Here is a 24795-nt window from a genome sequence, read left to right as displayed (position 1 = left end):
CACTACTGCATAGAGTTTGTTTCAAAAGTCATGCTGTCCCTAGGCTGGCTTCAGATCAAAAGTTGTGACCTTCCTCCAAAAATCCAGGCTGTGTCTGGCCAGGGCCACCAGCCATCATGTGACGTCCTGCTACAAGTCTGAAATACAGAAGGGCCAGTTTAAGGCCAAACAACCAGGAAGCTCCCTTCCAAAGCCATCGTATGGGGTAGAGCAAAGCTACTGGCTCAGCCAGAACTCTCTGAGAGCCCCATCCAACCTGCAAACGGAAAACAACAGGCAAGGGGTGGGCAAACACCCCCCACACCCAGAACCCAGCGAGCTTGCTCCAGATGAAAGAAGGAAGAGAAAAATGAATGCCAACACCTGTGACAAAGAAAGAGGTACAGGCTGACCCTGCCTTCCATTTATTTCAGGCCTCCTCCAAGCCGCTGCTTGTCAATGTGAAGGTTCACTTGTCAAGCCAAACACAGGCAGTGCTTAAGCTGTACCAAAAAGAGAAAAGAAAACAGAAAAAAAATCCAAAAATGAAGTCCATCTTTGCCAAAGGGAGTTGCTGTGTCATTTGTGGCAAAAGGCACTGGTGCTATATCCAAGTAGAAAAGAGAAAACAAACAATCCCATTAAAAAGTGGGCAGAGGAAGTGAATAGACATTTCTCCAAAGAAGACATGCACATGGCCAACAGGTACATGGAAAGGTGCTCGACATCACTCATCATCAGGGAAATGCAAATCGAAACCACAATGAGATACCACCTCACACCTGCCAGATTCACTATCTTCATAAAGACACAAAATAACAAGTGTTGATAAAGATGTGGAGAAAACAGTACCCTTGTGAACCACTGGTAGGAATATAAATGGGTGCAGCCACTATGGAAAACAGAATGAAGGCTCTTCAAAACATTTAAAATAGTACTATCATCTGATCCAGCAATTCCATTTCTGGGTATTTATCTGAAGGAAACAAAATCACCGTCTTGGACAAATCTGCACTTCCCTGTTCACTGCAGCATTATTTACAAGAGCCAAGATATGGAAACAACATAACTTTCCATCAGTAGATGAATGGATAAAGAAGTGTGGTGTATGTGCACACAACAGAATATTATTCAGCCATTGAAAAGAAGAAAATCCTGCCATTTGCAACAACATGGAGGGACCTGGAGGGCATTATGCTAAGTGAAATAAATCAGACAAAAACAAATACCATATGATTTCACTTGTATAAGGATTCTAAAAAAAAAAAAAAAAAAAAAAAAAAAAAAACAAAACTGGACTCCATGAATAGAGCACAGTAGTCGTCAGAGGCAGGGTGTTGGTAGGGGGAGTGGGGTGGAAAATGGGTGAAGGGGATCAAAAGGTACAAAATTCCAGTTATAAGAGGAGCAAGTTCAGGGGATGGAAGGTACAGCATGGTGATTATAGTTGATAATGCTGTATCATACATTGGAAAGTTGCTAAGAGAGGACATCTTAAAAGCTCTCATCATAAGAAAAAGATATTTGGTCTCTCTTTTTTTAATGTTTTTATTTATTTTTGAGAGAGAGAGAGAGACAGAGAAGTAGTAAGGGATGGGCAGAGAGAGAGAGGGAGTCAATCTGAATCTGAAGCAGGCTCCAGGCTCCGAGCTGTCAGCACAGAGCCCGACATGGGGCTCGAACCCACAAATTGTGAGATCATGGCCTGAACTGAAGTCGGACACCCAACCGACTGAGCCACCCAGGCGCCCCAAGATACTTGTTTTTTTAAATACTTTTTAAATGTTTGTTTATTTATTTTTGTTACAGAGCATAAGTGGGGGAGGGTCAGAGAGAGGGGGGTCAGTGACACAGAATCTGAAGCAGGCTCTAGGCTCCAAGCTGTCAGCACAGAGCCCAACGTGGGGCTCAAAACCACAAGCTGTGAGATCATGACCTGAGCTGAAGTCAGACACTCAGCCGAATGAGCCACCCAGGTGGCCTGAAAAAGATATCTGTACTGGTAATGCATGTTAATGAAACTTTGTGTGGCCATCATTTCACCCTATATACACATAGCAAATCACATACACCTTCAACTAATATAATGTTATATGTCAATTACATCTTAATAAATCTGGGGGAAAATAAAAGGGATAAATATGGACTGAAAAAAAAAAAGAGACAGAAGAGAGACAAGTGTATCATCCAGCTTTTCCACCTTTTGCCAGTTAGAGAGAGGAGGTCATTTTCACAGCTCCTGAGAGGAGATCCCTACGGATGGGGAAAGACAGAGGATGCAGTTTTAAGGCCTCTTTTTCCCAGGTGGCATGCACACCTTGTCATGTCATGCTGGCTTCTTGAGTGGCTGCTGCAGCACAGAGAAGAGAGAGACAGATGGTGTGTGAATCTCGATGTCCCCCACAGCACTCATCAGCTGCTTAGTCTGGAGATGGTCAAGCCAGAGAAGGACGGCACCCATCAACCATCACCTCCAGAGAAGGCGGAACCAAGACCAACTGGTTGTCAAATCTTGAAGTTTGCTTTGAATTCTCTCCCAAGTTTCCTCAGAGCATGCTCTGCCCTTTTTTTTTTTTTTTTTTGCATCTTTCACCGAGGAACCCCAGACTGCTTATCAGGCACTCTGTCCACGCTGCCTGTACTAGCACAGTCTCAGTCTGGACTTCCCTCAGTATCTCCTGCTAAAAATATACTCTCTGTGCCTTTCATTGTACCACAGGAGAATGGCCAGTGTTAGAAAGGAGCTGATAAAACACTTCCCTGAATAGCTCTTGGGTCAAAGAGGAAGCCAAATTTGCAGTGCTAGAGTTTTTAGGCAAAAATAATAATAATAATAATAATAATAATAATAATAGCAATAAAACAACATATCAAAGACATAGTGTATAGCCAGTTTATTTAGAGAAAAACTGTGGTTTCATATGCCTCAAGCATTAGGCAAGAAAGAATAAAAATAAATAAGCTGAGCAGAAAATAGAAAAAATAATCAACCTTTGGAAAGAAAAAGGAATATAACTATCACTAAGAAAAATATGAATATTATAAGGGAACAGTGCAGACACTTCTACACTAATACATTTAAAACTGTCAGTGTATTAGGAAACTTGAACACTTGAACAGAAAAAAATGACTCATCAAGACATATTCAATTAATATGCTAATTGAAATTGGGAAGAAAAAAAAAGGTAAAAAGAATACGATGGGGAGAAAACACCAGCCTTAAATGGTAATGGTATATAATTCCTAAGTTTGGGGGATTATCTCAGAAAATTTCAAAAGAGGAAAAGCTTTCTAATTAATTTTAAGAGTTGGTAGAAGCCTGATATTCAAAACCTGACATCAACATACACACACACACACACACACACACACACACTACTCATACTATACACGTATTAATGTCACGTACACTATATAGAGGCATAAATACAATGTCTGTCATATGATCCAGCTAAGTATTAAAAGAACAATTCAAAGTGGCCAAATAGGTTACATTCCAAAAATATAAAAATTACTCAGTATTAGGAACTCATTAGTAAATCAAAGGAAAGCAGATGACCATCTCAACAGATGCCTCAAGGACATTTGATAAAGTGTAATTTTCATTCCTTCATTTAAAATGATAATAGGGAAGTTGGGGAAAAAACAGTTTGTTAAAATGATAACAATCGTATCTACTGACTACCAATAATCACCTTTAAACTTAAGCCTCAAGTAGTTGAGACACTCACATCAAAGCCAGGAATAAGACAGTCACACCTTTCACCACCACTATTATTTCACATTGTCACAGAAGCTGTGCTGTATGTAACTTGACAGAAGTTACTGTAAAATAAGATTCTAATAATGGAACATTTTTTAGCAAAGGTGGGATTGTTCATTTGGACCATTCACAAGAGTCAACTGAAAGATGATTTGAACAAATGAGATTTCCTGAAAACATCCAGTGAAAAAAAATAGAACAAATGCAATAGCTTCCCAGCATAAGAGAAAACAGAAAAGTCTATTAAAAAACTCATAAGTTCAGAATAAATTCATCAAGAAATGTGAAGTATCTATCATTAAAAGAAATCAAACTATAAACTACTGAAGAAAATGAGAGTTGGAATACATGCACAGACATCCATTATTCACAGATGGAACAACTTAATGTCAAAGTCATGCCAACTATTTATAAGATGATCTATAACTATTATACAATACAACCAAACCCCACCAAGTTCATTCTTGCTATTGTTGTTACTGCTTTTGAATTGTTCTTTATTGCTGCTGCTGCTGCTGCTGCTGCTCTTATTGTGTTGCATTTTAAAAGTGAATATGAAGTTCATTTGGAAAAAAAAATATGTGGTAACTAAGAAAATTATGAAAAAAAGAAGAGTAATGAGGGATGACTTCCACATGGTAAAACCTACCAGTGTAATAGTAAAGCAATGTGACACTGGGACAGAGTGCAAGGTGCCCAATATTGTTTCAGATATTGTTTTTATTCCCAAGGAGGTCCTGTAGATATAAACAGGGAAATAGACCCGAAAATGAAAAGAAAAGATAGGATTATTCATTTGGAAAATTCATAGGAAATAGACATAAAAATGAATGTTTGCAACAATACAATACTCTTTATAATAAAAATATGAATATGAAGAGTTCTAGAGATACAGGACGGGGCTTCCTACTCTCCTTCTGGGAGGTGGGGAAGCCCTGCAAAAGAGTTGATGTGTAAGCTGGTCTGTATGGGGGGGCTCCCTGGTGGAGAAGGGTGGCAAGGCTCACCCAAGCACATGACAGGGGATGGGGGGTCTGAAAACATGTTGCCTTGAAGAAAGAGCAGTAGGACTATTAAGCTAGACTCCAAAGGACACGGGGAAGGAATGAGAATCTGTGGCAAGACTGCAATGAGATTAGACTATCTTTGGGATACAGGGGTTCAAGGGCTCTTAAAACATTTTTTAGCAAATTTAGATTCCCAAGTTCCATGCTCAGACATTGTGATTTGCTTTGTAGATGTTTCAGAGTCACAACCAGGGTCTGAAAGGCACTGAGGTAGGCTGTAGATAGCTGCTGAAGCCAAGAGGTGATGTGATTCTGGCTGTTTCAGAAAACTGACTCTGGCCATTGTATGGGAGTGTGTTGGAAGAAAAGCCTCTGGAAGCAATGGGATAAGCCCCAAAAGAGGGGAACATACTTGTTCAAGCTGATGCCATGGGCTAATGGCAGGGTCCATCTTGAGGCACTGATCCCCCAGTTTCCAGTTCAGGACCCTCTAACCCCTCTCTGCAGGAGCAGCTGGAACTTCTAAATGATGTGGGCACTGTCTGAGGTACGTCAGACCCACCAGGCAGCAATTACCTACTGACCTGATAAGATGGATCCTGACCACCTCTCACTGCAAAATAATCCTCCTAAAACTTGAGATGGCAAACCCTTTATAGAGATAGGACAAAAAAGAGTATAAGAAGTTTAGCAGAAAAACATCTGGAGATCCTACTCACCAGAATCATACACACAGAATAAGATGCACAAAATAGGACTCCTCAAAGTGATATGAGGAATTCACCTATTTTAGTAGAAGGCAGGGGCAAAAGAGATATCAATCTCCAAATTTGCTTTTCTCTTCCCTCTTCCAAGGAGCCTGGATCGTTCAAGGCTGTGTGTGTGTGTGTGTGTGTGTGTGTGTGTGTGTCCTCACACATGTGCATGCACCTACACCTTTGAGATGCCTGTTGTGATGCAGAAAGAAATGCTTCAAGTATCCCACAGACCCAGTTATCCTGGGTCTCCAACCTATACCCACAAATGCTAAGGGAGCAGAGATCAGCACAATCCATTGTATTCAATACTCAGTTTCATCCCAGGTATGCAGGACCTAAGAAAGATGTCACAATATTGAGAAGACAGGATCTTTTCACTTGTTTTTAAATTTCTATCAAGTGAATCAGGAATGAAATCCCAAAAAGAAATGATTTCATTGCTGATAAATTTGACATCCAATTCTCTTGTCTAAACTCAAGATTATGGCATGAAACTGTAGGAAAATAGCAATTAATGTCATTACTTTGGAAGGGCAGGGCAGAGGCAGGGCAGCGGAGAAATGGAAGGGAGAGGAAAGAAATAGAAGAAAAGAGGGAGGAAAACATGGGCTGCCTTTTTTGATAGCTCCCCCTTAATAGTCAACATTTAAGAACTAAGCATTTCCCAAAATGGTGTTGATGGCAACAAATTTATCAGGCCATAAAAAAATAAAAAGATCAGTGATCCCAAGGTGGCCCTAGACCTAGACCCAAACTTGATCCTCCAAGCTCAGTGTGGTGGTTAATAATCCTACTGTGAGGGTGTATGGTGAGTGCCACCCTGGGTCTAGAAAAAAATAAGACTCAAACATCCTTCAAGTCCCAGTGGCTGGGAATCTGGTCCTATCATATCATGACAGTAAAGTGTCTCAAAAACACAGAATACAAGGGCCTCTGGGTTTGTGGAGATCTGAGTGAATAATACTCAGCAACAGGAGGAAGTACAGATAGACTCAACTCAGCTAAGGTTCTGTTACTCCCCCGCAGTGGGATCCCCAGTCTCCTCACTCTCTTCCTCAGTGGCCCCCAAGGCCAGAAAGCATCAGGCATTCTCCTGCACATGGCCAGCCATGCACATGAGGCTACCAGCATGATTTTAATACAATTGGGAAAAAACTGACTGAATAATGTCCTTCCACTTTTTACAACCATTTCATGAGGCAGAGCCCTTGTCCTACTTTGTGCATGTTTCACTCTCCCCTCAGAGTCTCTGTGTTTGGACTCACCCTGGCTCTCCCCCACGGTGCTTGCATGCTCTTCAACATTTCTGCAGAATGATGCAATGTTTTGTAGATGGGCAAGAGGACACATGTGGCTTCAAAATCTGCCTGTAACCACTTACAAGTGTGTGATCTAGAATAAGGGACATAACCACTTTGTGCCTCAGTTTCCTTATTTATAAAATAGTACGGACTTCATACTATCCTTTTCAAGGATCAAATGAGATCATGTATGAAGCATTTCCATGCCTGGAACCTGGTTACTGCTCATCTGTGTCATGAGTGTACCTTGACAGTTTCCAAACCATACCAGATAGGAGAATCACCTAGAATTTGTTCACACACAGATTCCCAGGTATCAAATCCAAACACCCTGATTCATTAGGTACTAGAGGCTCAGGCGTCTTCCTTTCAAGAAACTACATCAGAGGGTGCAGGTGATCTGTATATTATACTCTGAGAAGCCCTCCTACAAGTATTGCTTCCAACATAAATACTTCCCCACTGGCCCAAATGGGGGAACAGGTGGGCAGGACAGCTCTCAGAAGCCCTGTGAGACCCTAAAGTGTCCCTGTGGAGGAAGACAACTTCCAATGTCAAAAAAAAAAATCACTGAAGAGGTAAGAGCCCAGGAATTTTTGAGACCTTTTCTCCAAAGCCATCAGTGACAGCTAGGAAAAGGGAGCCAGTTTTGTCCTCTTATCTCTTTTTACTCAAGTGAAGTTATTTTGCTCTGTTGCAGCTGCTAGTTGCCAGGAGTCCAGCTTAATCCCAATCTGCCCATCACATTGACATTTCAGGTCTCAGTGGAGAGGATGGTTACTGCTTTCCCAGAGGACAGTGAGCCAAGAGCAGAGTGCTCCTTTCCAGCCTCAGATGCTCATTCCAATGGGAGCATCAAACTCCATTAAGACAGATCCTGCTGCTGAGGCTCTCTCTGCATGGACTGGGCAGCATGCATGTTTCATCATTTAGGTGTGGTTTCTCTCACACTGTCTCCCCAAAATTAGAGAGCTGCATGGAGAGTTTTGTGCATAGAAGGAGCATCACTGCCCCCATTTCAGAGCCCTAACCAAAATAGGGCAAAAAACAGGTGTGGCGAAATGAACAGAACAATAGTTCCTAACAGTGTTGCAGAAGAGGGGGTTCCAACAAGCAGGAGCCTGGGGGAACATAGCATTGCCTGGAATGAGAGAGCCTGTAAACAGTGCCCTCCTGGACTGACAAGTCCTCAGTCATGGTCCCTTACACTCTCCAGAAAACTGGAAAAATGGAGCCTCCCCTGGGGACCTTTAAGAGATGTGAGTGATTCAGACTCCTGCTGCCTACTGCTTTTTACTGTGGTAAAAACCATCCCAAACACAGCTTCATGGCAGGAATTTTATCTGTCGGATCCAATTTCCTCAGCAGTTGAACAACCAAGAGATCCTGCGTGCTGATCCTGTCCCTGCCTCACCTCCAAGGGTGACTTTAGTTATATCCCTCATGTCCTTGATGTGCTTGTTTAATCCATCTATAAACCAAAGTGAAGCTTGAAATATTTCACCAAAGCACATTGGAACACACACATGCACAGAGAGAGAAATAGAAGAGGGTAGAATGGAGTATTTTTAGAAATTCTGTCCTCCTTTTCATTTGCCCATATTTTTAAAGACTTGCTAGTGCTTTTTTTAATGTTTATTTATTTTGAGAGAGAGTGTGTGCAAGCAGGGGAGGGGCAGAGGGAGAGGGAGATAGAGACAGATATATATATAAATATATATATATATATATATATATATATATATAGAGAGAGAGAGAGAGAGAGAGAGAGAGAGAGACAGAGAGAGAGAGACAGAGACAGAGAGACAGAGACAGAGAAAGAGAGACACAGAGAGAGAGAATATCCCAATCAGGCTCCCTGCTGTCAGGGCTTAGCCCAACACAGGTTCAATTCGCAAACCGTGAGATCATGACCTGATCTGAGATCAAGAGTCAGTCGCAGATGCTTAAGTGACTGAGTCACCCAGGCACCCCCACTAGTGCTTTTCTTGATAAGAAAAAAATATTTTTAAATTTCCAAAAAGATCATGTTAAAAAATGAGGCAGCGTGGCACAATGACTAACATAGGCTTTAGAATAGTTGGTTCAATATGCCTGTCTCTGCTACTGACTGGCTGAGTATTTTGGAGCAAATTATTTAACCTCTTTAGGCCATTATTTCCTCATCTGCAGAATGAAGACAATATTAGTACCTATCTAATTGGGCTATTGTAAGGAGTAAATAGACCTATGTAAAGTACTTACATTAAGTGCTCAGTAAATTGCATTGGTTTTATTCATGGTAACATGTTCCCTTTTTATACAAAGATATACCTGTGAAGTGGATACTCACAAACGTACATTCCCAAAAGTAGGTTGGTTAATCTGGCGTACCTACCACCCCCTCACACACATACACACGCACTTTATTCACTGAGTCCCCTTGCGATAGCAGCACCCACATGTAAGAGGGGTAAAGCAACAAGGCATGAGATCTATTGAACAAGTTGCATGACCCTGGTCTCATCTAGCATCTCATGCCATCAAGTCACAGCTGAGCAGACACTATAATCAGAAGTTACTTAGGGTCTATGGCTGTGGAGATGGGTCTGATAATTCTGACAGTCCTGGAAGTCTTCTAGAGATAGGAAGGATCCAAAGTAATTTTAATGATTAGCAACCTTACCAATGAGAGAGAACACACACACACACACACACACACACACATACACTCCAAGAAATACGACATTTAACAGAAATATTAGAGAGGCTTTTCTGATCCCACACATTCTACTGGAGAGTCAGCTACATACTCACCAAGAAGGAATTCTCCTATCACTTCCCACTGTATAACACTTGACTGTCATGGTCATGATAAGCAACTGTAACTGATGAAAACATGTTGAAATGGAAAAACATGAGAAATTATCAGACTTGAAGGAAAACTGAAAATAAAATCTCTTTCTTTACACACACACACACACACACACACACACACCACCCTGTGCTTCATGAACTTCTACATCACTCTAATATATTTGATACCCTTCCCCCAAGAAAGACAAGGGGGTCCCAGCAATCTTGTTCAGCTCACAATTAAGGCAGACCTTCTGCCATGCCACATCTCCTACTTTTCTTCCACCTCCCTTTTACCCAGCCCTGTTGGGTTCTTCTGTGTGCTCTTGGCTCCTTTGGTTTCCACTGAGCACTGCAGCCATTGCTCTGGAGGACAACTTTCTCACTCTGAGCTCTGTTGGAGCCAATATGCTGACATCCTGAAGTTTCCAAAATGTATCCTCTGGGGTCCTCAGTTCACCAAAGCCACTGTGTTCCACCAGAAGTGGAACCTACACACTGTTGTGGCCTCTCCTTTCTAGCTGATACCATCACATCACAATACTGTTGTGCAGGATGTCTTACAGAGTTTCACGAAAGATCCAATTTTCACCTTCCATCTCATTCTTCCGGACCCAACACTCCATGAGAGCCTGGGCCAGAAGAAAAAGCCAGGTGGGAGTATCAATTACCCAAAAGTCTCCTCCCCTCTTATGGCCAATAGACTAAATCTCTTTCATTAGATCAAGTGCACCTGTTCCTTCCCTTAGGAAGACTTTTCTTTTTTTTTTTTAATGTTTATTTATTTTGGGGAGAAAAAGAAAGAGAAAGAGAGATCTGGGAAGGGGCATAGGATCCGAAGCAGGCTCTGCAGTGTCAATGAAGATCCCAATGTGGGGCTGGAACAATGAGATCACGACCTGAGTCTAAGTCAAACACTTAACCAACTGACCCACCCAGGTGTCCCTGAGGATGATTTTCTCCCAGGAGGTTCATCAAGCATTGATGTAAATACATTTCTTCAGGTTCTACCCCACCAAGAATCCCAATATGTCTCTAAGAAGTAAACATAGCTTAAGATCAAGCTGGGATATCCCCACACATAAACAGAAATAAACTTTTCCAGCTACCCCATTTCTCATCTGGTTTCTAAATCTCCACATCTGATCTCCATAATTTACAGAAGATAAAGAGATCCCTGACATTCATCATGTCCAAAGCCCATCATTTTAAAAGTGTGAATTAGTAAAGAAAGCCTGAGTGTTTGGAAATACACTTTGTCAATTAAGTATTGAATATAAAGCCACCTTGGTACAAAATTATGTTGCCTTTCACCTTCCCCTGTCCTTAGCTCTCTGCCTTTAAGATGGGCACTCTCATGGCTTTCCTCTTCCCTAACCCAGCAGTGACCTGGTCTCCAAATCTCCTGCCCCTAAACACTCTTCAAAATGTACCTGTCTTGGGCTCAACTCCCACAGACCTTGAACTTCTAAACTAGCCAGTTAAAATCTCTCACTGTGAGGGTGGATTGATGAACTTAACCCTCTAAGTTACCCTGATTAAACAGTGTTTTAGGAACAATAGCTTAATCTCAAGGTCCTAGACAGTGGGGTCCAACCAGAACCCCCACCAGAAGGGGGATGGTGCAGATGATACATCAGGAATGGTAAGCCTTTCCCTCTTGACCACCACCTTCTTGACCACCACCAATATCGTGACTACAGAGCCTGTCCTATTTTTATTTGATAACTTCCTTCTTATCTCCAGCAGTCTTTAATTAGAAGGTAAGCAACATAACCACTAAAAAAAGCATTAACATCGTTTGGTTTTACTTTTCAACTGGTGCTCTATTCAATGTTCCTGATGCTTGTCATTTTTCTTACACCAGCTAAAACTTGAATGTCTCTGATCTTTGAGCGAACTCTCCAAAGAGCCCACAGCACTGGAGCTTTGTCCTTCTTTCTCCCCTGCCTCCAATACTTCCAGTCTGATGGTCATTATGAAACTAAGAAAATATTTAGCTTTGGCTTCCTGGAATCTTCCATATAAACAAATCGGCAGGTATGTGGGAGATCAAGGCCCATGGGGAAGTCTACATAAACATGTTCTCCAAAGAAGAGACATAAGTTTCCCTATCCTCAGCCCTAGAGCCAAGATTCTCTTCCCTTCACTAGATAAAGCCCATCATGTCTATAAGAGGCTTCCTGAGCCTTCCGGAGGAAGGCTTCACTATCATATGCTGACTCATTAGTGAGCCAAGCACCACAGCTGGAAAACAGTGCTCATTTGTGAGATCACAACATATAGAGACAAAAGAAGAGAGAGTCCTGATTGTATAATAATGATACAATTCTCATTAACATGTTTTCCTTCCATTTTTCAGTAACCAGGCATGCCTGTCCTTATAGAACTTCTCAACCAGTCTCATCCAACAGAGCTTCTTGGAAGAATTTAATCATATAACCAGAAAATTTCCTCTTTATTTTCATGCCTCCTTTTCAAGAAACCATGTAAAAAAAAGTGTTTGACTTCTCTGTAACTTTAAGGCAATTCAGGATGGGGGTGATGGTGGGGATGTCTAAGCTTCTGAGCTATATATAGTAAGTTCTTGGTGACTCTTTCTGAGCCTTTTGATTACTTGATTTATCTATCAAGTGATTTGCCCAAAGTTCACAAGGGTCCTATAAAACCAAACCTAGAAATTTCTTTAAGATGTCTAAAGTTCTGAATAAGATGATGCGAGAAACCTTTAATTTGCACCTCTGGCCAACACTATCCTTCTGCCCTGAAGTCTTCATCTTATTTCTCCAACATATTAGCTCAGATTCAGCTTGTTGTGAATAGCAGAAGATCTTAATGTGTTTTGAGCAATGGAAAAGTTGATTTACATCTTAGTATAAGGGGTCTGGGTCAGGTCTATTTCTCCACAGAGTCAGACTCAAGTCCCTACTATATTATTGTTCCTCTGTGCCTCGCCTCAACCTCATGGACCAAGATGGTGGCTGCTACATTCCAGAAAGCAGGATGGAGGGAAGGATAAGGAAGAGGTAGAGGCAAAGGACTCCCACATTATCTCTTAATAAGTTTATCAGAAGCCTTCACATGACATCTCTGCATATATCCCACTGAAAAAATTTAGTAACATGGCCAAATCTATATACAAGAGAGCCCAGAATATAGGATCACCATCCCGAAGACCATGTCTAGTCAAAAGTCAGAAGTTCTCTTACCATGGAAAAAGAAGTGACTAGATATGAAGGATTACCAGTAGTCTCTTTCCCATTACCAACTATTATTATAATATTCAAATGACAATGAATTTTGGATTCAGAGGTGAGGCTGGCTGAAATGCTGGCAGTACATAGAGGAGATGGTGACAGATTCCATGCTGAGAAAGAGAATGGATTGAAACAGAAACTAAAATTGAAACAGAAGTGAGACAGAGGATGAGGGAAGAAAAGAAGCTGATGGTAAATTTAAGGATTATTTAGAACCTACCAGATCTCAAACCCTAAATCCATGGGAATTGAAAGTTTGAGAACAGTGTAGAGAAAGACAAATAAATCAATAGAACAGCATAGAGTCCAGAAATAGTGTCAGGTATGCATGTGAGGAAAGACAGATGATTTAGTAAATAGTGTGAAGACAGAGGGCCAATGGTTTAAAAAAAAAATTGATTACCTCCTCTCACAACTGGAGTATTCCAGAAACAGTACCTGAAGTAAGGTTTAAGTGCCAATGCTTTTTGGAAGATGGAGGTCTAGAAGAGTAAGGGTGGGAGGAAAGGGAAGGGAGATACTGAAGGGTAGAAAGCCCTTACAAGGTAATGGGTGTGGAGCTGCTACTGCTTCATGAAGAGACACAACCAATCACACAGTCATGCAGGACATCTACAGACACACTACACAAAAAAAGGGCCTCTGACAAGTCCATGGGAAGAGCAAATAGAGCAACTACCTGTGATCTCCCTCTGTCTCCTATTTCCCACTGGCCACAATGTTCATGGAATTCCAGTCCTATGCCTTGTACGTCAGAGGTCACCATTTCTACTGAACAGATCCCAAATAATGATTCTATAAGCAGGATAATGAGTTGCTTTCAAGCTCGTGTCTTTAGAGATTCATAAGGGAGTTTGACTGGCAGCTTCGAAAAATAAAGGTGTTTGCATTCAATTGTCCTTTAAACAGCAATGGCTAACTGGCCAGATGCAGTTAGAGATGCCAGGATTCACACCAGTTGCCAAAGGACTCATTCTTTTGCCTTTAATACCATGAAATTGAGCCAGTGAATGTTTTCCGGGTATTCATTTCCATAGTAATTTTCTTTTCATTCCAGAAGTTGGGGAAGGGAAAAGGAGTTTTCCTCCCCCCAGGGCAAGATCACTCCCATCTTCAATTGAGAAATCCAGTTTCAGATCAGAAATATCCATCATCCTGTGCTTATTGAGCAACAAGAGTGTGGAGGGTCTTAGGCCAAGCTCCAGGCACCCAGTTGCTATTGACTCTCATGGTGAGATTCTAAATTCACCCAGCCTAGACACGCTTGATTTCCAACTCTGGCCAGGACTGACAAAAAGGAAAATAACTGGAGAAGCCAGAAATATGAAAATAATTTAGCAATTTCTGAAATCTATTAGTTTGGGCTTGATTTCAATTTGAGACAAAAAGCCAGAATTCTATTTGATCTGTACATTATAACCTAACAGTCCCTAGCTCAAAATGATAATGGTTGACAAGAGTCGTCCGTAGGTCTTTCCCCCATGGATGGGAGCTTAAAGAGCATTGAGATTTTTGTCCGTTTTGTTGATTAATTCATCCCAAGTGACTAGAACAGTACCTGCTACATAGTAAGGGCCAACAAATAATTTAATAAATAAATGAAATCTGTGGCAAGATGTTCCCTTCCCTTCTCACTTGGACCTAGAGCGAACAAAAGAATAAATCTCTGATATGCTGCCATTATTTTATACCTAATTACTTGTTTGTGAGGTTAGGACTACTGCAACAAAATTCTCCATTTGGAGAAAGGAGAAATCTTCTGAATTGATCCAAGTGTCTTTAATATTTCTTAGTCTTCGATTTGTTACTATGTGGAAATGCATCTCATGATTACTTTTTCACAGGATGGTTTTAAACTTTGCCTTTATAACTAGGTTCAGTTTAAAAGCAAAATACAGTTCATATTTCTTAAAAAAGCAAAGAAACTAATTCTGGCTAACTGGGGCAGGATAAAAAAAGGAAATATATTGGAAGAATACAAGTAGCCTCCAAAATTCAAGGAAAAATTAAACGATGAAACTCAGAAAGAGTAGGAATTAAGGCAGCTCTGGGAATATAAGGAAAAGAATTAATGAACAGCAAGCAGGGTGCATCTGCTTGAGGACGATCAAGTACAATAGTCAATAGTTGTATTCAGTACTTGAATTCCAGGCAAAAAGACTAAAGAAGTATGAGGCCCCTTAAAAGATTCCCACCAATACCGCATACAATGGGAAATGTATATTCTGAAGCAGAGGACTATTCCCAGCAAACCAGGGAATGGACCCTGAACAGGCAAAATCTATTCCTTAACAAGAGCCTTCATCTAACCTGGTGACTCAACCAGTACATGACCCACAATTAAAAAGCAAATTTGGGGGCACCTGGGTGGCACAGTCAGTTAAGCATCTGACTCTTCTTGGTTTAGGCTCAGGTCATGATCTCACCATTTGGGTTCGGTTCAGTTCCTGGGTTCCAGCCCTGAGTGGCAGCCTGCTTGAGACTCTCCCTCTTCTCTGCTCCACCCCCGCCCCTCCCCCATGTTTGTGTATGCACTCTCTCTCAAAAATAGATAAACTTAAAAAAATAAATAAAAAGCAAATTTCACTATGAGCTTTACTCAAATGAGAAAACACAACTAACCTCCATGAAGGCGAACTCTGGTAACAGATTTAAATAGCAACTAAGATAGTCAGATTAAAACAGGCCATGCTGCAAAATGTACATACAACTGAAGATTAGTGTTGCATTCAGGAAAATTCCCCTCCCCCACCACAAGATGGAAGCGTTCTAAAATGTGAAAGCAAAGTACCTTATTTAAACACGTAGAGCCTTCATTTTAAGAATGGATTTGATCACTGAAGCAGATTCATACAGTCCCTTGCGATAGGCATTTACTGGCACGCAGCCATGTCTTTGGTCTTTTCAAAATATAGGAAGTTCCTGCTTTGCTTAATGGCAATGAACTATAAAACAGTTATGCTATAGGAGCTGACACTACGCAAAACGGTCTGAGTAATCAACGGGAAAAATCACAATTATTCCACGGCCTTTAAAAATCTCTGTCAAAACTTGAAAAGCTTTGTTCATTATGAATGTATAGAAAAATGAAAAAAAAAACAGTAAAACTAATATTTATTTAGCATACCATAACTTAAAAATTAGAAATGTTGAAAATTAAAATATTTTACTTCCTTGTAAGAAACAACTTAAAAACAAGAGCTTAAACAGGGCTTGCTTTCTTTTTCTCAGAGACCCTTTAGGAAAGGAGAGTTCTTTTCTCGGCTTTGACAAATTGTCCTACTCTTCTCAGTTTGACGGCTTCCAACATTTTATCCTTTGTGCTTTGCTTTCAGTGTTGGGAAACATCTCCAAGAGCTCCTTTAACATGACGACTTTTTTGCTGGCATCACTTCCTGTAGGTCATCCTCCTGCTTTGTGTGTCAAATACTGCCTTCCTTTAGGTTTGCAGGATCATTTTCACTAAGATCCTCTGGCTACATTTCTGGAGGGTCTATAGAGGATCTAGGGTCAACAATTGCACAGCCAGCTGGTCTTCTGTAACTTCATTTATACTGGGTTCAAATGTCACTTCCGGGGGCACCTGGGTGGCTCAGTCGGTCAAGCGTCCGACTTCGGCTCAGGTCACGATCTAGCGGTTTGTGGGTTCGAGCCCCACATCGGGCTCTGTGCTGACAGCTCAGAGCCTGGAGCCTGCTTCGGATTCTGTGTCTCCCCCTCTATCTGCCCCCTCCCCTGCTCATGCTCTGTCTCTCTCTGTCTCAAAAATAAATTAAAACATTAAAAAAAATTTTTTTTAAATGTCACTTCCAGCATCATCAAATTCTGTTCTTGGCTGCATTTTTCTCTCTGTTGGCCAGTTCTCTCCTTTGATTATTCTTTTTTGTAAAATGACACTTCGTGACCAAGTGACAAGGAGACCACAGGATTGGTCACTCACCATAAAGTGTGTCTGTTATTTACCGAGTCATCTGTAGGCTGAGGATGCGGCAGGAAAGTTGGTACTTTATGCAAATACTCCATTAACAGAGTAACTGAAATTTGAACTGTGTGGTTGGGGGACAGGGGTAATTCAAGTACACCAGGGTAACTGAAATCCATATATATCACAAACGTGAAGCGAGGACTCCCTGTACTGCAAAATATTCTGCTAGAAGCCTTTTAGTGGGTCCTGAAACTTTGTATGGGCATTTTTGTTATCCTATTTGGGGTGAATTCTTAGATGGGAATCCAAATACCATGTCCTATCAGTATTTGCCTATAACCGTAATAAAGAGAACTTACAGTTGACACCCGAATTGGAATTATCTAAAAATCTTTTTTTTTGGCCCTCTGCCAAATATGTTAGATTTTTTTTTTGACATGTTTATTTTGCCTGAAATGAAACAAGATAATCCTTTGCTTGTATCTATAGGGTTAAAACTGGTGAAATACTTCCTACTCATCCATTAAGACTCAACTCAATGTCACCTCCTCCATGGGTCTTCCCTAGCCTCACCAGCCAGTTATTCATAAATCCTTCAAGGACCCCATGACACCCCCTCCAGACCTATGTATGGCTCTCCCTACACTGTACTGTCACTCTTGGGAGCATATAAAGAGATCTTGAAGGACAAAGATTTCTTCTTCTTTACCTTTATATCCCTGTACAGAGCCCAGTCCATATTAGATGCACAAATATTTCTTCAATAAAGAAATATCTCAAAGCTTTCTTTTAAAAGTTTTTTTTTCCTTTTCTAGTAAATAAAAGGATGCCTGCTAATATGAGATTCTAACTAATAGAAAGGCCTCAGCGATGGGAGTCTGGGTGGTTCAGTCGGTTGGGCGTCCAACTTCGGCTCAGGTCATGATCTCACAGCTTGTGAGTTTGAGCCCCGCATGGGGCTCTGTGGTGACAGCCCGGAGCTTGGAACCTGCTTTGGATTCTGTGTCTCCCTCTCTCTCTGCCCCTCCCCCACTCACTCTCTGTCTCTTTCCTTCAAAAATAAATAAACATATAAAAAAAAATGGCCTCAGCTGAAGAGCTGAGAGATCCAGTCTGGAGTCCTAGCATTTACATCCAGGAGCTCCAGAACCCAGCTCCAGATTCTGGAGGACATCTTGTGCGTGATGGCTAGGATGAGCTGAGGGAAGCCCAAAGAGAAAAGATCTCAAAACAACCTACTATCTGCATATGGGCTCTGCTGACTCACAATGGCTTTGGTGTTTCCAGCCTTCTGAATTCGTAATGGATAACACATGGGGCAAAGAGTTATGAAAAAACATATCGGTCATATGGTTCAGTGTATAAATCTGAGGAAAATGCTTTTTAAATCAAATTTAGACAAACATCTGTCTTGCTCCTTTTGCAAAGTACAGAATGTTCCACATGGACTAATCAAACTTTATAGCACTACTATGTAACCTTGTACATTTCCTAACATCATGTCTCTCCTAGAGTTGTTGCCTGTTGGAAAGTTGTCACAGACTGAACTGTGTTTTCTGTTCTGTGTAGAATAAAATGTAAATACCACAGGATACATTTGACTGAGCTCATGGGAAAGCGTGAAACAACATACATACATTCCACATTATGCCTTTCTCTTCCAAACACACATGCAAACAGACGTAAATCAAAATCAAATGCAAGAAAGGACTTGGTTCGTTGGTCACGTTACACAAAACTCATTCCATTAAATTAATTCTTTTATATGAAGATTCCCACAAATATTTAATAAACTTCATCTGATGAAAGGGATTATTCTTGTCATTTTACAAAAAAACTTAGTGAAGTGAGGGTCTTGATCCAGTTGTGCACTGATGGTTCAGGTCTCCTGAACCTCAAAATTTATTATGATGTAAAAGCTATAGGGGTGTCTGGGTGGCTCAGTCAGTTAAGTGTCTGACTCATGATTTCAGCTCAAGTCATGATCTCACAGTTTATGGGTTCGAGCCCTGTGTCAGGCTCTGTGCTGACAGCTCAGAGCCTGGAGCCCTGCTTCAGATTCTGTGTCTCCCTCTCTCTCTGTACTCAGAGAGAGTACACTCTCCCACTCATGCTCTGTCTCTCTCACTCTAAATAATAAACATTAAAAAAAAATTTTAGGGGCACCTGGGTGGCTCAGTCAGTTAAGCATCCGACTACAGCTCAGGGCATGATCTCACAGTCCATGAGTTCGAGCCCTGCATAGGGCTCTGTGCTGACTGCTCAGAGCCTGGAGCCTGCTTCAGAGTCTGTGTCTTCCTTCTCTCTGCCCTTCCCCTGCTAGTGCTCTGTCTGTCTCTCTCTCTCTCAGAAATAAATAAACATTAAAAAACGAAAAAAATATTTTTTTAAAAGCTGTAGGAGAGAATCAGAAAGGGCTACTCTAGGTCATTAAGGATAATTGAGGGGAGTATGTGCATGTGTGTGCATGCGCATGCGTGGAGGTGGAGGAAGAGGTAGATACCCCTACACTGACATGACAGCCTCAACTGAGGCACAGAGACAGCAGTGCATGGTGGTAGTGGGTGTGGTCACCCAAGCCAAACTGAGCTAATGGAGTGGCAGGATTTATAGCTGGGCAAAGTCAACTAGTATTTTGAAGAGCTTCAAATGTCTGATCTCAAGCACACGATCTAGATTTGACTATGTAAACAGTAGGACTTGTGTCTCCATATTTTGAAGGGGAAATTATATCAAGGTCTTGCTTTTTATTTGAAAGAGCACCATTGTGTAGCAATAGGGCATGCACTTGGAGTTTCTTGCTATTGTTGGTTTGGTTGGCGTTTTGCTTGTTTTTGTTTTGTTTTGTTTTTTCTGACAAGAGGCTATGGTTCTGATCTACCCTGCTGGTCTTGCACTCCTAGACATAGCCACTCAGCACACCAATGCAAGCAAGAGGGATAGAAACACAGGAATGTATCAATGAAAATAACTTTATACTAGACCTTTAACCCCATGTTCTACTCAATGGTTCTTACAGATAGAGCAAAAAAGACCCAGTGACCCACCTACTCCACTAATTTCCATTTACCATTGCAAAGATCTCAATGACAAAAAAGATAAATGAAAATATCAAAATGGCAACGATATAATAACTACAAGACAATTAACAAACATACATCTTTATATCTTTAAGCATAGTCATTAACACTAGAAGCACAACAACTGAAAAACATGACCAATCAATTCAAAGTATCACTGATAATGCACTGATACCAAGGTATCCTTTCCAAAAGCTGGAAATTTCAGCTCTTTGTGGGTAGGTCCAGTGGAAGCTTAGCAACAAGAAATTCTTGGAAACAAGAATTCTTACATAACAGTATTTTGAATAGTAAATATCAGTAGTCCTTAATAGCCTGGTTAATGTATTATTAGTAAAGAAGTTCAGAGACATAGGTGAAAAACGAAAGAATTCTTGGTATGTAACATTTGCCGACAAGTTCAGAAGAAAAGACTTGCATCTCTGTATTAACCCATCAGACCTGGCCCAAACTTGAACACCATTTTATTTTATTTTATTTTTTTAACGTTTATTTATTTTTGAGACAGAGAGAGACAGAGCATGAACGGGGGAGGGTCAGAGAGAGGGAGACACAGAATCTGAAACAGGATCCAGGCTCTGAGCTGTCAGCACAGAGCCCAACGCGGGGCCTGAACCCACGGACCGCAAGATCATGACCTGAGCCGAAGTCGGCCGCTTAACCGACTGAGCCACCCAGGCACCCCTTGAACACCATTTTAAACAACTAAGGCAAAGCCTCCGACAACAGCTTCCCCCAAACCACACAACAGGACTTCTGTCCTTGTGGCTCTGAAAATTCAAGGGTGGTGGTGAATAGCTGTCAACACTGGGACTTCAAGCCAGCCTGGAAAGGGACAGTCTTGACTTGGCCCCAGGGGTACTCAGTTTAAATCCCATCCTATTGTTTGCCTTGTATCCATACTTAACGTATCATCAGTTTCTTCTAGTCTCTTCCTGAAGGGATGGACTAGGGTCCACAAGCCCACTGTTCTGCACACCCCAGGCATATAGGGAATATGTGGGTAGAAGATAGAAAGTCACTAAGGGGGTGCCTGGGTGGCTCAGTAGGTTAAGCATCTGACTCTTGATTTCAGCTCAGGTCATGATTTCACAGTTCATGGGACTGAACTGTCAGCACAGAGCCTGCTTGAGGTTCTTTCTCTCCTCTCTCTCTCTGCCCCTCCCCTGCTTGTGTGTTCTCTCCCACTCCAAATAATTAAACACTAAAAAATTTTTTTTAAAAAAAAGTCACCAGGAATCTTTTCTTTGTAAGAAATGTGAGGTTCAAACCATCTTAGTTAACAAACAAGTCAATGCCTTTTTTTCTATAGAAGCAGGGACTTAATTAAGGCTCCTCAGAATCTTTTTCAGGCTTCCTATTTATTGGTGATCATTTCAGGTGGTGTGGAATTTGTAATATCATCAGACCATCAATACTAAGCAAGATCTCTCTTCTTTTTCAATTTGTTTTCAAATCAAGTCCTCTCAATGAAAAGTTTATCTAGATAATCAAAATAACCCAAGTGCAATTCACTACACTACAGCCATGGAGAGAACACAAACAGAACACGAAGAGTGAAGGCTCTACCATCTTTCTCCAGAGCACAGAGGTAGTGATAATGACACTGATCATAATAGCACTGACGATATTCAGGCGCCCTTCCAAGCCATCAATTACTGCTGCACCCATCCTGATAACTTAGCAGTTCCAAGAATTAATTCTTGCAATTTCTCATGTTGGGGGATCTGTGGATGGGAAGATGATTGAGAGCATGGGCTCTAGATCCAAATGGCCTAGATCCAATCAAGGTCAATGTACTTAACACATCTGAGCCTTACATACTTCATCTCTAAAATAAAAGTAGAGGCTTCTAGGTAACTCAGTTAAGCATCCAATTCTTGATCTCAGCTCAGGCCATGATTTCACAGTCATGAGACTGTGCCCTACCTTAGGCTCTGAGCTGGGTGTGGAGCCTGCTTAAGATTCTTGGGGTGCCTGGGTGGCTCAGTCACTTAAGTGTCCAACTTCAGCTCAGGTCATGATCTCATGGTTTGTGTGTTCAAGCCCCGTGTCAGGTTCTATGCTAACAGCTCAGAGCCTGGAGCCTGATTCTGATTCTGTGTCTCCCTCTCTGTCTGCCCCTCCTCCACTTGCACTCTGTCTCTGTCTCTCTCTCTCTTTCAAAAATAAATAAAAATGTTAAAAAAGAAAAAAAGAAGAACAACGATGGAATTACACAAATGAGGATGAAGGCTCACTTGCACCACCACACTGAACAGTTCAGTATAAAGGGAACAGAGGTTGTCATTTTTCCTAGCTTGTTTGTTGCCTTTTACCACATAAAGAAGACTTACAGAGAGATGGGGGGTCAGAAAGCATGAGACCTCACAACATTGTATTCTCTCTCCCTCTCTCCATTTCTTCTCAGAATCCACTCACTCACCAACCCCCCCATTCCTGAATTTCCACCAGGGAACCTCCAACCCTCCCCACAGCATGGAGGTTTCCAGACTTGAGCCCTGAAGCTTGATCAGGAGGCAAATGGAGGCTTGCCTCTGCCCACATACTGCCAAACCCAAAGGCAAAGGAGTAAACAGGTGCCAGGAGAGGGAGGGTAGCAGGTGTTTGCATTCCTGTACAGCCTCCCACTGAAAAGAGCTGTAATGAACCTCTCACTAGCTACCTAAGAAGCAGGCTGCCACGCTAAGGTGGGCACTGTTTTTCTGGAGACATCTTTCACTACTATCTCCAATTCCCTATCAGGAAAGGATATTCCTCCTGAGAACATGACTTTGACCCTGAGCTTCTCCTGATGAGCACTGACTGACCATGACCATGTGTATATGTGTGTGTGTGTGTGTGTGTGTGTGTGTGTGTGTGTGTGTGTGTGTAGGTAGGTAGGTAGGTGAGGAAAGTTCATTCTCAATTCAATCTGCCTCCTCTCTGATCTCTATAAAAACCTTTTATCCCAGAAAAGAAATGGAGCCAAGAGAAGGTAAGTAACCAGCACAAGGTCACAAAGGCTTGTAACCAGGTAAGTTTGAGGTTAAACCCTTTGTTCTCTCCCCCACAACATGGTTCTTCCCCTGCCTGACATTTAAGAGTAAAAGCAGAACCCATCAACTCTTATAAAAATGCTTAAAACCTGATTGCCCCCAAAGAATTGGTTTCCCTTTATGGATGCAGCCTTTATGCACTGAATTGCTAGCAGAGAAGACAGACATGGAGAAGGGCCCAAACTTAGGAAGTCTTCCAGCAGCCCTTCAGATCTCTTGGCCAAACACCACGAGCCTGATCTACGTTATTCTTTCCCGGCGAGGTAATGCCAAAACATTTGGTCCCAACTTCATTCTGAGAATACCAATTTGTCCACTTCAACACAGCTGCCTTTTCCCAAGATTTATCTCTATTTCTAGTTTCCTGAGTCAAACCTTACGGCTCCTGCATCCTGAAAATGGCCATGTTCTGCCCACAGCCTGTCCACACCAAGAGTTTGGCAAAAGCCAGTGGAACATGCAGTAGTGAGTAGAATGTCCCCTTGTGACCTCAAGCTCCCTTCTTGGCTCTGAAATGAGCTCTGCTCCAGCCAGCAGCTACTTGCTTTTTTTTATTGCTTTTATAATTTTAAAATTTACATACAGTAAAATTAACTCTTTTTAGAGCAGAGTTGTGAGTTTTGACAAATGCCTATAGTCATAACCACCACAAGAACAAGATACAGAACAGTTCCTTTACACCTAAAAAATTCCTTAGTAATGTTCATTTGTGGCAAAATCTGCCCTTTCACCCTTAATCTGGCAACTACCAACTATTTTCTGTCCCTATTTCACCTGTTCCAAATGGTATATAAAGAGAATCGTACGGTATGCAGTTTTTTTGAGTCTGGCTTCTTTAGCTTAACACAAAGCAGTAGAGATTCATCCAAGCTTTTTTAAACAGGAATAGTTCATCTTTTTATTGTTGATTACCAATCCGATGTCTGAATGCCCCAGAGCTTGCTATCAGATTCACAAGTTGAACAACATTTCGATGGTTTGCATTTTTCGTGCTACTCTGGATAAAGATTCTATAAATATTTGCATACAGGTTTAATGTAAACCTGTTTTCATTTTCATTCAGTAAACACCTAGGAGTGGGGTTGATGATCACAGGATAAATGTATGCTCAATTTTATTACAAACTGCCAAACTTTTTTCAGAGTAGCTACATTCTTTGGCATTTCTATCAATAAATGTGTGAGAGTTTCAGCTGTTCCATATCCTCATCAGCACTTGGTATTGTCATGTTGTTTTTCCTCTCTCTCTCTCTCTCTCTCTCTCTCTCTCTCTCTTTTTTTCTCCCAGTTCTCTCCTGAGAGCAGACCCACTTATGAAGCTGCTTATACAAAGATACCCCTATGAAGATGGTGGGGCTCCGTGGCCCATGTGAGGCCACAGGCTTGGCAAACGCATGGCTGTTCACAAGGTCAGGAACGGCAGAGCTGTCTATTTGGCCTCAGCCAAAAAGAGGCAGGACATGCCATGGGTAATGAGACTCAGAAAATGTGTAGTTTTGAAGCTTTCCCAACATATGAGGTTAAGGACATTTCCTTATGCATCCTTATACATCTCTATACCTAACACTATGTCTTATTCCTAACATACACCTACATAAATACCTTCACTTTGGTTTCTGGGCTTTCATATATTTTTCAGAGTGTGTGGGCAGCCCCACCCATAAATGCTATATAAATGGACAGCTTCACTTGAAGGTATGGGCAATAGACCTTAGGTACACTCTATGTCCAGCTGGAGCCAAGGTACATAAGTCCAGAATATACAACAAGTTCTAAAATGATGGTTACAAACTCTTGGAAAGTCATAAACTTTTGAGAATCTTGTGGAAGTTCTGGACCCTACTGCTAGAAAA

General features: G+C 41.4%; 1 long non-coding RNA gene across 1 annotated transcript in view; it reads right to left on the bottom strand.

The window, feature by feature from the left end:
* LOC131516774 (uncharacterized) overlaps positions 1 to 13381 on the bottom strand; it is a 134719-nt gene extending 121338 nt beyond the window's left edge. Inside the window, exon 1 of the long non-coding RNA XR_009264233.1 lies at positions 13304 to 13381. This is a non-coding gene — a long non-coding RNA (uncharacterized LOC131516774). The remainder of the gene's footprint in view (positions 1 to 13303) is intronic.
* Positions 13382 to 24795: the final 11414 nt, after the last annotated feature.

Source organism: Neofelis nebulosa, chromosome 7, assembly GCF_028018385.1.
Source record: "Neofelis nebulosa isolate mNeoNeb1 chromosome 7, mNeoNeb1.pri, whole genome shotgun sequence".
Classification (NCBI taxonomy): Eukaryota; Metazoa; Chordata; class Mammalia; order Carnivora; family Felidae; genus Neofelis; species Neofelis nebulosa.
This window is presented reverse-complemented; position numbering and strand designations above follow the sequence as displayed.